At 38.0% G+C, this 14,647-nt stretch overlaps 1 protein-coding gene across 1 annotated transcript in view; it reads left to right on the top strand.

The window, feature by feature from the left end:
• CCDC148 (coiled-coil domain containing 148) overlaps window positions 1-14,647 on the top strand; it is a 256,970-nt gene that overhangs the window by 97,645 nt on the left and 144,678 nt on the right. The gene's annotated exons all lie outside the window — the stretch shown is intronic.

Raw genomic sequence — 14,647 nt, 5'->3', positions numbered from 1 at the left:
TATTGTGAGAAATAAGCCCACTGACCCAATCAAAGGAGGGATACAGAGATTCAGAGCACAGTGAAATGAGGCTTTAATCAACATTCTTGCAAGAGCATTGTCTGATGGACAGGCACACTGGGGACTGTTACAGCAGGCAATTTATCTCCTAGCATGCAAGTCCCTCCCCTGGTTCCTCATTGGCTGAGTACTACAGATGTTACGGCCTTACCCGGAAGTCACCTATGCCCTTATAAGGCAAAAGTAGTCTGATTGGAACAAATGTATATTCCTTGAGGTGACGCACAGACTTCTTTGGCGCATGCTCATTGCAAAGCCGGTGGAAAATAAGCCTGTGAAATGGGAAGGGGGAAGAAAAAACAGGAAGTGAAGTGTGTAAGGGATTCAGACTCCATTGTGGGGAGGAGGAGGGGTTTGTACATATTTCCAATAGGTTGTAAACCTATTGTTAACTAGACAGCACAACTTTTATTTGGTATTTATGAAAATGAATCATTTCACTTACTTCTCACAGCTATGAAGAAGATCAGTTTGAGTCCTACCTTTTATTTTATTTTTTTAAATGTTTATTTATTTTTGAAAGAGAGAGAGAGAGAGAGAGAGAGAGAGAGATTGAGTGCGAGTGGGGAAGGGGCAGAGAGAGAGGGAGCACAAAATCTGAAGCAGGCTCCAGGCTCTGAGCTGTCAGCGCAGAGCCCGACGCAGGGCTCCAACTCATGAACCATGAGATCGTGATCTGAGCCGAAGTCAGATGCTTAACCAACTGAACCATCCAGGTGCCCCTTTGACTCCTTCCTTTTAAAGCATGTTGGCTGCCCCATTACACTTCCTCCCAGATGAATCTTGTCCCCCTAGAACATCTGGCTAGGATTGTGGTGTTTCTCTGTTAGCAGCTCCTAAACCTGGAAAAGTTTGCCTTAGCAGCCCGAAGTGGATGCTTTCCACTAAGACCTATCCTTCACAGCCCATTTTCCTACCTTATTTTTCAGCTGAACTCAGTTTCTGCTCTTCCTTTGTACAATGCTGTATCACTCAGAAAAAAGTTGAGATACACAGTTCTATTGCCATTACTGAAGGTTAAGTAGATAATATGATGGACATACATCACATGCTAAGTTTTCTTCAGCGGGAAGGCACACTGAGGAAAAAATAGCTTAGGAAAGCTTAGTGGAGGAAATAAAATTCGCTATAGGTTCAAAGAATGAGCAGAGTTTGGATAAGACAGGAGGTAGGGAGGACATTCTAAGAAGGGATGTTGCATGACTAGACTGTAAACCCCTTGAAGACAAAATAATTTATTAGCAATATTTGTATCCTTAGCACCTGGCCCATCCTGGCACACAGCAGCTTTCAAATAAATGATTGTTCCGTTGAGTTGAATTAAAGGTGAAAACAATGAAGGTAAGAGTGGCAAGGCATGTTAAGGGAGCAGTAGGAATTCACTTTGGAGGAATATAGGTTCATAAATTCTAGCTTAATAGTCTGTCACATATAATTATCCAGAATAAATTTTATATAATTACTGATATGTTTTGCTTGATGAAGATTCATTGGGAAATCCTTAACATACAGTGGTTTCTGCTAAGCTCCTTGGTAGGAGAGTCAACAGACAGACTAGACTAGAATATGGCCTTGCCTTTATGAAGTCTTAGAAAAGGGGTGCCTGGGTGGCTCAGTAGGTTAAGTGCCCAACTCTTGATCTCAGCTCAGGTCTGGATCTCAGGGTCATGAGTTCAAGCTCCACATGGGACACTGCGCTGGGAGTGAAGCCTACTTAAGGAAAAAAAAAAGGAAAGAAAAAGAAAATAAAAGGCTTAGAATGTTTAGGGGAAGCAGCAAACACACACACATATATCCTGACCAAATAAAGACTATATGCAAGAGTCAACTGAAGAGACTATTTTACAAATATGCTGGCAATAAATGATGAAGCATCAATAACACTGAATGCGTTTTCAGGAGTAGTTTTTTTTGAAGAAAAGGAGAGTAACTGGGCTATTTCGAATAAATACAGAGGTGGTCGGCATCAGCAATCTGTGGTTGGTGGTCAGTAAGGCATATAAATGTACTATTCTAATGAGCACAATGAATTATATGTTTAGCTATAGTATTAACTGGACCTCTACTTTGCCAGTATCTGCCAAGATTTTGATAAGGCCATTTTCCCCTTTGGGTCTAGTTATTCGGCCTTGTGAGAATTCATATAGATTGTGTGCATTTATGTCCATACCAGCACAAGTGATGGGTGCTTATTTTAAATAGATGCATAGTGCTGTGACATAAGGTTGAAATATCTGGGGGACATTTTTAAACTATAAAATTTTCATTGGGCTAAAGACAGTGGATGCCATCATTAATCCCAACATTTATTTTAATTCTTTCTATTTTTTTAGCAGCTCACTGGTTTGGGTTGGAATGACTGTGTCCCCAGGTCCAAAGGTAGGCTCTGGTTGGGAGTGCGTACCAGTCAGTCACCTCATTTCCCTGAGCTACAGTGACTTGATTTTACTATGAGTGGCATGGAAACCTACTGGGAGCAGAAGTGTGAGAGGGTTTTGGAGTAACAAGACCTAACTTACATTTTAGCAGGACCACTTTGGGAGTTGCTGTGTTTAAGATGGAAGCAGGGAGAGGCAAGAAAAGATTGGACACTTAGGAGATTATTAAAGTAACCAGGTGGGAGATAATGGTGGTCTGGATCAGCAAGTGGAGGTGGCATGAAATAGCCAGCCTTTGGACACATTTTGAGGGTTTAGAGCCAACAGCATCTGCTGATAGAGTTCATTAGGCATGTGAAAAAGAACAACAAAAGAATAGTCCAAATTTTTTGGGTTGAGCAACTGAAAAGATGGAGTTCCCATCAACTGAGATGAGGCAGACTGTAAACGATGTAGGGTTAGACTGTGTGGAAGATCAGGTGTTCAGGTTTGGACATATTGAGTTTGAGATGCTATCAGATGTCTAAGTATAGATTTGTGAAGGCAGAGTCAGTTACATGACTTTGGGGTTCAGGAGAGAGATCTGAGCTGGAGATTCATGTTTGTGAGTCATCACCATGAAATTGGGTGTGATCACCGAAATAGTGAGTGAAGAGACAAAGGAGAGATCCCTAGAATCTGCTGACATTACAGAGTCAGTAAGAAGAGGGGTAACCAACACTGGGTGTTGAGAAAAGATCTGTGAGATGTGAAGAAAACCAAGGAACTATGCTGTCCAGGAAGGCAAGTAGAGAGGGAGTGGTCAAGAGTATGAGCTGAGGAAGGATCATCACTGAGTAAATGCTGCTAAGTCAAATAATATATGACTGATAATTGACCCTTGGCTCTAGAGAACAAACAACTGTTGAGTCATTGGGAACAAATGCCTAATTGGGTTGGATTTAAGTGACTGGGAGGAGAGGATTGAAGACAACCTTGAATGTTGTCTTGAAAGTTGAAGTACTTACAACTCTTCTGAGAATTTCTTTTGTAAAGGAGAGCAAGAAAGTAGGGCCAGACTTTTATGTTGTTGCTTGGTCTTTTGTTTTGCTTAAAATGGGGAAAATATTACTATATTTGATGCTGATGAGAAAAATCCAGTAATGGGATTTGGTGCACAAGTAGGGGAAGAAACACTGATGGCTCATCTACTACAGTAACTGGTAGGGATGCAGAGTACATGGTGCAGGTGCTGAAGAGGTGAATAGATGTCATAGTGGCAGTCCATGGAACTCTGGGGGTGGTTCCAAATACACATGACAAAGAACTTTACAAAGACCTCCCTACTCATCAAAGCAATAAAATTTTTAAAAAATACTCAGATTTTGGAGCACATGGGTGGCATTGTTGTTTAAGTATCCAACTTTTGGTTTTGGCTCAGGTCATGATCTCACAGTTCGTGAGTTCAAGTCCTGCATCAGGCTCTGTGCTGATAGTGTGGAGCCTGCTTGAGATTCTCTTTCTCTCTCTGCCTCCCTTGCTCATGCTCTCTTTTTCTCTCTCTCTCAAATTAAATAAATAAAACTTTAAAAAAGATTTTTACCTACAAAATGGTAAAGCATTAAAAAAATTATCTAAGGTTGAAAATATGGAAGAAATGGGCATTTTTATACATGAATGGTATATAAACTCTTTTGGAAGGCAATCTGGCAATAAATCATCAAAAATTTATAAATGTGAATTATTGTTGTTTAGAAACAATCTTAGAGGGAATAATCATAGAAGTGAAATAAATAGGTGGTTTCAAGGATATTCAACATTTCCCCCCATTCTTTAATGCTAGAAAACTCTTTGAAATGACTAGATAGCCAACAGAAGATTAGCTTCATCATTTATGATCCATCCATGTAATGGGATACCACAGTCATTAATAATTATATTAAAAAATTTTAATGACACAAATAACTGCAATATGTTGCTATGCAACTTAATTAAGGGTTAGGCCACAAAATAGTTTGTATGAAATGGATTCTCTTACATATTTTTTTTCTTTTCCCTCTGAAAGTGTTACTTCTACATCTATGTAGCTACAGAAAAAAGACTGGAAGCTTATCCAAATAAACAATAACAGTAGTTATCCCCAGGTAGTAAAATCATAAATAAATTCGACATACATGTTTTTTCCTGTTTGTAAAGCAAAAACACAGATTTTTAAAAATCCAAGTTAAAGAGTGAATTGATATGTAATGAGCACCCGTTACATGACATGACAAGTACATGCCATTTTAATCCTCAACATAGGCCATTTAGACAACTATTTTACAGATGGAAAAACTACAGCTGAGTAGAAAGTGAACAATTTCTCCAAAGTTTCTGAGCTAGCAGATAGCTGAGCAGAATGAGTTTCTTCTGCTCATCTGACTTGAAAGCTTTTCCCTCACACTACACCACTTTGAGCACTTACATTTATCAATCACATTGGTAAATTGTGTTAACTGCTAAATAAGTAAGTACTGTGCAATAGAAGTACGATGCGAGATGTGGACCACATATATAATTTAACATTAAAACTTTAAAAACAATTTTTTTTGAGAGAGAGCGAGAGAGAGCGCAGGGGAGGGATAGAGAGAGAGGGGACACAGAATCCAAAGTAGGCTCGAGGCTCGGAGCTGTCAGCACAGAGCCCGATGCGGCGCCAGAGCTCACAATCCACGAGATTATGACCTGAGCCAAAATTGGACGCTTGACTGACTGAGCCATCTAACACCCTATAATTTAACATTTTTAAGTGGCCATATTAAAATCTTTTTTAAAGAATGAAATTTATTTTAATAATATATTTCATTTAACTCAGTAGTTCCAAAACATTATAGTTTCAAGATACAATCAATATATTAAAATTATTAATCAGATATATTACATTCTGTTTTTCATAGAAAGTCTTTGAAATCTGGTTTGCATATTATATTTGTAGCACATCTTAGTTGGGACTAGCCACATGTTAAGTCCTGAATAGCCACATGTGGCTCATGGCTACTATCTTGGACAGTGTCCTTTAAAGGATATTGTCTTTTACTAAAACATATTTTTTAAAAATCTGACTGCAATTGAACTTATTTCTTTATTCAATACGTGTGAAGCTATTTAGATTCTATTTAGTCTGTATTTCATTAGTAACGTGAAGACAAGTTTAATTGCTTGTTTTAGACTCAGATGAGATTGTGGCTTTAATTTCCTAACATTTGGATGAATTAATCATATAGATGAGATATAATTGTCTGATGCTCCATTTAGCTATGTCAGATGTGAAGCCAATATGCAGCAAAAGCTATAGAGTGATAACAAGTAATTTCTACATTATTGTTTGATAGATATATTAAATTTTAATTATTGATCCGTAATTATTCTATCATTTTATGAGATCAGAATCTGAGTACTGTTTAAAATCAACAATGATTATAACAATTTTGTCCCTCTATGTGTATATTGCTAAGGCCCCTAGTTTATTTATTTTATTTTCTCAACTAAATTATTTCAATTTACTTGTTACTTGAAAGTTACTATTGGGGTGCCTGGGTGACTCAGTCGGTTAAGCGTCCGACTGTGGCTCAGGTCATGATCTCACTGTGCATTCGAGCCCCGCGACCGGTTCTGTGCTGACAGCTCAGAGCCTGGAGCCTGTCTCAGATTCTGTTGCCTCCCCTTCTCTCTGCCCCTCCCCGGCTCATGCTCTGTCTCTCTCTGGTGTGTTACTTAGTCACATAGGTCACATGACCCACTTGAGCAACATCCTGGGTCACTGCAACTCTCATTTTCTCTTAGCATATTCCAACATGGATTGTCCAACCTGGCTTGGAATTTATATTTGTTACAGGGAGGTAATAGTTGTAGACTATCGTTTTGTTTTTTGTCATGTATATTTAATATCTTTCTCTTAAAATAAACACATCATTGAAAATACTTTATGATTAATTTTTTATAATTTTTTTAATGTTTATTTTGAAAGAGATAGGGAGAGACAGAGTGTGAGCAGGGGAAGGGCAGAGAGAGAGGGAGACCCACAAACTGAAGCAGACTCCAGGCTCTGAGCTGTCAGCACAGAGCCCAACGCAGGGCTGGAAGTCACAAACCACGAGATCATGACCTGAGCCAAAGTCCGACGCCCAACCAACTGAGCCACCCAGGCGCCCCAATTACTTTATGATTCTTAAATCAAAAGCCATATGTGGTGATTGTTCAACCTACTTTGGGTTTGTCGTGGGAAGAAAGTATATTTTAAATTATTTTGGCTATAGTGGAATGCATTTTATCAAGGGAACAAATGGATGCAATTTTTGTAAGATACCGTAAAAACTAGTCTTGGAGTTTGCCTTGCTTAATTAATAACAAAGTCTGTATATTTACTTGGATGTTATGTTTATTTAAATGTATCTGTGAAACTATGTCTGAGAATAGTGGTTATAAATTTCTAGGTCAACAGTCTTTATATAGTTAGTATCATTGCAGCCCACACCTACCTTCTTGGTATAATTGTTTCAACTAGAAACTACACAGTGTAGTGGTGTGTAAGGCTACATTTTTAATAGTTTTGGAAACTGAAGAATCTGTGTTTTAAGGGATGAAGGAGTAAGAGCCATTTATGAGAGGCTTCTATTCTTTGCTTGATGTGAAATCATATTAATCTTGAGTAAATCAGATTGGAGAAAATGGAAACATAGCAGCTTGACAGATTTGTGTCCAGGACAATTGACATATGTTATTTTTTAATGTGGATAAAACAGATAGAATTTATTATTAAAATAATAAAATATATGTAACTAAAAACAAAGATAAGATTAAAACTTCTATGGACAGACTTGTCAAATTTTGACAAGAGAGGAATTATAATGCTATATTATATATCAAATCAATTGCATATAACAAGGCTTTCCTACTCCTTATAACTTGAGGTCCAACTGTGGATATATATAATCCTTTTGAGGAAACCATATCACTAGAACTGAGACTATGGAGAACCAGTAATGTAATAAATTATCATCATGAGTGTGGCCTGAGGGGAAGGGGAAGAAAGAAAAGAAATTATAATCACTACCTTCATAGGTTTATGTCTACTTGCCATATTAGTGCCTATACAAGAACATTAAGTTAAATATTGTTAATGTCTAAAAAATAATGAACTGAGAAAGAGAACCATCAGACTTCTAATCCACTCATACTTTCTTCATGAGTACTGGTAGTTGGTTTGAGGTGATATGATAGCATTTTTATGTGGCATTTAAAATTTCAAAAGCCTGGGACATCTGGTTGGCTCAGTTGGTAGAGCATGTGACTTTTGATCTTAGGGTTGTGAATTCAAGCACCACTTTGCGGGTGGAGCCTACTTTAAATAGATGATAGATGATAGATAGATAGATAGATAGATAGATAGATAGATAGATAGATAAAATTTCAAAAGTCCTTATGGTTAATTAAATTTTTCCTCATGCTATCTCAAAGTGGGCCAGTTTTATTATTCTTGTTTTTGAACCTGGAAAATGGAGTCATAATGCCTATATAAGTAACTTTATTCACTTCAACTGTATTGCGTTTAAAAATCTTCTTGCTTCCCCAAAATGAAGAATAACATGGTAACATGGAGACAAATTCTGGCTCAATAGGGTTAAAAAATAGAACTTACCATATGTTTTCATTCTTATATGGATCCTGAGAAACTTAACAGAAATCCACGGGGGAGGGGAAGGAAAAAAAAAAAAAGAGGTTAGAGTAGGAGAGAGCCAAAGCATAAGAGACTCTTAAAAACTGAGAACAAACTGAGGGCTGATGGGGGTGGGTGATGGGTATTGAGGAGGGCACTTGTTGGGATGAGCACTGGGTGTTGTATGGAAACCAATTTGACAATAAATTTCATATATTGAAAAAATAAATAAACATTAAAAAATAAAAAGCTAAAAAGAAATAAAAATAAATTTAAAACAATAGAGCTTATAATGTGTTTATAGATTATCTTGTCTTTACTGATTCTGTTCATTTGAGTTTGAGCTGTTTTTGTTAGTTTTGGGTTTTTGTCTTTAAAATGGCCCTTGATGTTGAACACCTGTCTGTTGCCAATCATCTGAGGAATGTTAGTGTAGATGGTGGCCTCTGGATACATTGGATCTGCATCTCTTCATCCTTCATAGTACTTTCCTTCCAAAGCAATATTAGGATGCCACATTTTATTTTATTTTATTTTATTTTATTTTATTTTATTTTATTTTAATATGAAATTTATCATCACATTGGTTTCCAAACAACACCCAGTGCTCATCCCAACAGGTACCCTCCTCAATGCCCATCACCCACTTTCCCCTCCCTCCCACCCCCCATCAACCCTCAGTTTGTTCTCAGTTTTTAAGAGTCTCTTATGCTTTGGCTCCCTCCCTCCCTCTCAATTTTTTTTTCCCTTCCCCTTCCCCATGGTCTTCTGTTAAGGTTCTCAGGATCCACCTAAGAGTAAAAACATATGGTATCTGTCTTTCTCTGTATGACTTATTTCACTTAGCATCACACTCTCTAGTTCTATCCACGTTGCTACAAAAGGCCACATTTCATTCTTTCTCATTGCCAAGTAGTATTCCATTGTGTCTATAAGCCACAATTTCTTTATCCATTCATCAGTCGATGGACATTTAGGCTCTTTACATAATTTGACTACTGTTGAAAGTGCTGCTATGAACATTGGGATACAAGTGCCCCTATGCATTAGCACTCCTGTATCCCTTGGGTAAATTCCTAGAAGTGCTATTTTTGGGTCATAAGGTAGTTGTATTTTTAATTTTTTGAGGAACCTCCACATTGTTTTCCAGAATGGCTGCACCAGTTTGCATTCCCACCAACAGTGCAAGAGTGTTCCCATTTCTCCACATTCTCTCCAGCACAGGATGCCACATTTTAAAAAGTCATTTTTATTCCCCTCTGTTAGCTATCAAATAGGATATCTAGGGCTGTAAGCAAAAGAATTCCAACCCAAGCCAAAGTCACTTAAACAGTAAGGTAATTCCTTATTTTCCACAAAGTACAAAGGTAGAGAAGCCCAAGAACAGAGAAGCCTGGTTTTCTGCATTCTCTTACCCTGACTTCCTACAGCACTGCCCACCACAACACACAGAAACAGAAAAGGACCTTTTCTTCTTCCCTGTAAGCTAGAAAACCTTTGACTTGTAAGACTTCTCCTCACATTTCATTGGCCAGAATTGGTTGTTTGTCCCTGCCTAGATCAAGTATTGACCATACGAATAGATGTTTGTAAATGTCTTAAAATAAATCAAGATTTACTCCCAGGGCTGGGGATGGTGCTCATCTTCCCTAGAGTGGGGACCCTATGGGGAAGGTAGATCTTGAATAAAATTAGGATTCTGGTGGGCAGGAGCAGGAGTAGGGGCAATGTCTGCCACAGTTACCTTTTCCTTACACTTCTTATGATGAATATAATTATTAAAAATGTAGCATATGGAGTGGTTGAGCCATTATGTTTTACTTTTAACAGGCTGTTTTATCTTGATCATATTCTTTCAAAATTTCCACTAGGAATAATATTGTGTCTTAAAACTAGTGTAGATGGATGTAGGGACAAAGGATGGTTTAGGAGGCATGCCATCATCCCAGATACTCCACTTAAAAAAAAAATACACATTCCAAGTAAAAAATTGAGCTTTCTATGAAAATTACTCCAAAAAAAATCTAAGTAAAAATAGCATACTTGCCATGTCAATAGGAAGTGTAGCTTCCAAATAAATCACTTAACCTCCTCTTCTGGCCAGATTCATACCCTTAAACCCTTCTATAAGAAATTCGGGTGCCATCAATTTTCAAACCTGCCATATTTTCACTTTCCTGTCACTTCTCAGAAGAAGGAAGTGTGCCTTTGGATGCTGATGCGAGTTCTGGCTTTACCTTATGGGCCATTTTGTTATTCTTTAATTTAGTGGATTCTGGCCATACTTTTGAGAGCCCACCTTATTCTGGCTGTCACCTCCCACCTAAGAAGGCAGACCCTGGGGACCCTGGAGGTGAGAACTGCTGAGTGGGAATGGCTCTCCTGAAAAGACAATGTACTTACCAAAACAAAATCCAAGGAGGAGATTCTCTTGGTCAGAAACAAGTCTAAAGCTAGGAAGTCCCCTGCAACCAGGCTGAAAATCAAAGATAGATTTATATTTGGACAATGAGGGTAGGGTGGGGTAGTAGTTGGGGAGAGAGACAGTTTCAAGAACCAGGCTGATTAGATTCAGTGTTTGAGTCTGATATGGAAAGATAACATTAAAAAGTAAAGTCAAGCTGTATTTTCTAGAGGGTCAGACCCAATACAGGCAGACAAGCAGATTATGTCAGAGCTATATTTTATCCACATTAATCCTCCAGTGTTTCACTGCAATCCTGCTTCTTAGTGGAGGAGCCCTAGGTGTCTCCTGCCACCGTTAACACTAGAAGAGTTAAGAGTTTTTCTTTGGGCCAGATTCACTGTGGCCAGTTGCCAATCTCGAGCCAGCTGTCTGATGCATCAGATAGCCTCAGGAGATACTACCATTTTGCTGGAAAACTGCCTTAACTATGAGAAAATTATAAAACAACTTTGAGCCAGTTTGTAAGCACAATATTTATTTTCATAGACTTACTCCTCGTGTTAAAGTACCTTTTACCCTTATGTACCTTGCTTGCCACCATTGGCTGCCTCTCTACCTCTTCCCCACCACAAATGTGTTTTGATGTCATGGAGCCAGAACCTTAAGGAAGAGGCTTAAACATGACTAAGAAGAAAATTGGTAGCTACGTTAATTGTGAGTCAGTTTAGGATTTCTGGAATGATTCAGACAGGTAGAATTAGGGAGACAGTCAGCCTTGGTGTGGTTGGATTCTCACAGCCATGGTTCTCCTTTCCTGAATTACCTATTTCGTTTCACATCCTGGGATATCATGATGAAATTATATCATGGGACTTCATTATGGGGCAGGAACAGTGGGTGGGGATCGAGTGGTAGCTATCTCACACTTCTGAAGTCTGGAATTTCCTCAAGTGTTGGAAGTGCCCAATACACCTGGAAACTAGAATCTTGGTGTGCTTTTATAAAGATGAAAGTTAGGAAACCTTTGAAATTAGAAATTTTGGATGGACAAAAAGAATAGAAATTATACAAACCTGCCAAAGATATTTTGTCTAAAGATAATTTAAAAATTGCAAAAATTTAGGATGACTTATAAGCCTACATTAAACTTTTCTTTAAAATTATGAAGTCACTTTCCAAATTGAGAAAATAGGTAAGCGATCAGAATATTTTTCAATAGGTGTGTGGTTTAGCTACTTCTGTCATTATAGTCACCAGCAGAGCAACTAAATTAAACAAGAACTTCGGAAGGTAAAAGCTAACCTTAGTTATTTTATATGGCTTAGCTATCTTACATAGATTTTTTCTGCACAATGGAAAGATGTTTGATTAGTAAAGGTAAATGTTCAGATTGGAAGTTAGAAATGCAGATTTATTAAATTTTATTTTATTTTAGAGGCTAAGAAGGGAACAGCTACTTTGTTATTGTGAAGAGGCTCTTATGTTTGAATATTCCTCCTAGATTTTTACTATCCAGAAGGCTCAGTGTATATATTATGGTGGGAGCTTTCTCCCTCACCAACTGCATCCTAATGGAGATGTATGACTGAGCCATTACTATTGCTGATGTGAATATTTGCCTCAGAATTTAAGCCTGTGGCTCTGGAAATGGCTATAAATACTCTAAAATAATAATATTGTGAGTATTTATATATCATTTTAAAGCCTGTTTTTAGTTTTTATTCTATGTATATTAGAAAAATGACTTACAATTTGCGTAATTATGGTAATTGGAAAAAGCTGTTGAGATGTGAGGGTTCTAAAATCAATAAGAAGAGCAAAAATGGATCATTTATGACATATGTGGTTTGAAATAGTTTTACTGTTATATTATCATTTCATATGTTTAAGTGGTTTTAATGTTGTCACTAAAATGGCACCTAATTAATACATTCACACAATATATAAAAATGCACTCAGTACCACAAATTCTCCTGCTGCTACATTTATTTATGGCAATGTACACCCGTTAATGTGTGCTTTTATTTGAAAAGCATTTTTGTAAATGTTTGCTATTTGCACTTTCTCTTAGAGTATAGCCGCAATCTTGCGCCACCATTCAGTATGAGAGATCATCAAAGCAATTAGCTTAGAAGTACTTCTCCATTTACCAAAGGACTAAAACTACTTTTGAAAATTATGGGTAAGATTGCTTCGAGATTATCGTAGGTCAGGTTCTGTAGAAGGAAAGCTGAGACAGGAATTGTAAGAACAAGTGATTTGTTGGGCAATACTCTCAGGAGAAGGATGGTGAGGGAAGAAGGAAAGAGGAGGGGGAAATATCTATGCATGGAGGTGATCTCAGTAGAAATGGGCTGCAGTTTGCTGCCACAGTGAAACTCTCGAGCACGAATGGTATCATGGAATTGCTTCTATCGTGAAGCAAGTAGGCTGGACTTTGGTACCCCCGTATCAGCTGAACATTGGTCGCAACTGGCCCTCGAGAACGGGTGGGAGAGAAGCCTCCTCGGTGAGGCACTTCCCATTTGGTCCAGGGCAAATTCTCCAGAAAAGGGAGGTGCATCTGTGAATTATCAGCATCTTGGTGATGGGAATTCTGGTTAACAAGGGAGATCAACAAGGCAACAACAGCATCTGCTATATAGATGAATGACAACTTAAAAGAACAGAGAATTTACTGGACCTCAGTTCTATTATTTTCCCTTCCTCAGCACACACCCCACCACACACACCTATATTTGTAATCAAATAAAAGTGGGGAGTCATGTTCAAGTCCCTTTGATTAGAGAAACAGTTGAAATTCATAAATGAAGACATGGACTTCAGGCCTATTCTTTTTTGTTTTTTGTGGTGTAGTAATAGGAAATTTATGGGCGCCTGGGTGGCTCAGTCGTTTGAGCGTCCGGCTTCAGCTCAGGTCATGATCTCATGGTCTGTGGGTCCAAGCCCCGGGTCGGGCTCTGTGCTGACAGCTTGGAGCCTGGAGCTTGCTTCGAGTTCTGTGTCTCCCTCTCTCTCTGTGCCTCCCCCACTCATGCTCTGTCTCTCTCTCTCCTTCAAAAATAAATAAAAACATTAAAAAGAAAAGAAAAGAAAACTTATGTGGACGGGGTGCCTGGGTGGCTCAGTTGGTGAAGCGTCTGACTTCAGCTCACTTCATGATCTCACGACTCGTGAGTTTGAGCCCGGTGTCAGGCTCTGTGCTGACAGCTCACAGCTCAGAGCCTAGAGCCTGCTTCAGATTCTGTGTCTGTCTCTCTGCACCTCCCCTGCTCATACACTGTCTCTCTCTCTCTCTCTCTAATAGAAAAAATAAACATTAAAAATGTTATTAAAAATTTTATGTGGTTGACTCTGCTATTAAAATGCATTTTTTTTTATCACAAATGAAAATGAGTTCCTGGAGATAGGACCTGAGGCATTGTCCATGAAGACTTGAGGGTGTTTCAAATGCCAAGTACACTTGGGCAGGCCTTTCTGCAGGCTTAATACCCCTATTTGAAATACCTTGTTTGCAGAAGCCTTCTACTGTCTACACATTCATAACTGATTCAGACAGAACCAATGCATTCAGTGTGCTCGATGAATGAGTTCATCTTAAATTCTTTCTCTGCAATAGATTATTACATCATACAGAAGAACTGTAGAGTATGCTTCTTCCTGGTAGAACACCTCCAACCCTCTTTTCTTCCCATTATAGAGCTTAGTGAAGACTATCTTTGAAAAAGAATTTTTTCTTTCTTGCTACTTACCGAAATACTGAAATGCTTTACAGAAACTAGGTAACCTTGTATGAGGACAGTGGAATCCCATTTGTATCACTAATTTAAAGAGATCTTTATTCTATTTTCAATTGTCAAATATTTTTCAAGGGCATAGAAGACATATTATGTAAATTCTGTGAATTGCACAATTAACTTTAAAGCAGAAGATCATTGATATAGTAGAAATAAACAATAGCAAGTCTCCATCTTGGATCAAATAAATACTTGTTGCTAATAATATTCACTCTGATTGCATCTGTATTTGATTATTCCAATTTATTAAACAGGAATAACAATATGCAAATAAACCCAGAATAATAAAGAGACATTAATTCAGATTAGAAATCAAGCTGATATTGCAACC

The sequence above is a fragment of the Prionailurus bengalensis genome, chromosome C1, assembly GCF_016509475.1.
Source record: "Prionailurus bengalensis isolate Pbe53 chromosome C1, Fcat_Pben_1.1_paternal_pri, whole genome shotgun sequence".
Taxonomy (NCBI): Eukaryota; Metazoa; Chordata; class Mammalia; order Carnivora; family Felidae; genus Prionailurus; species Prionailurus bengalensis.
The sequence above is the reverse complement of the archived record's forward strand: the minus strand, read 5'-3'. Positions and strand labels throughout refer to the sequence as shown.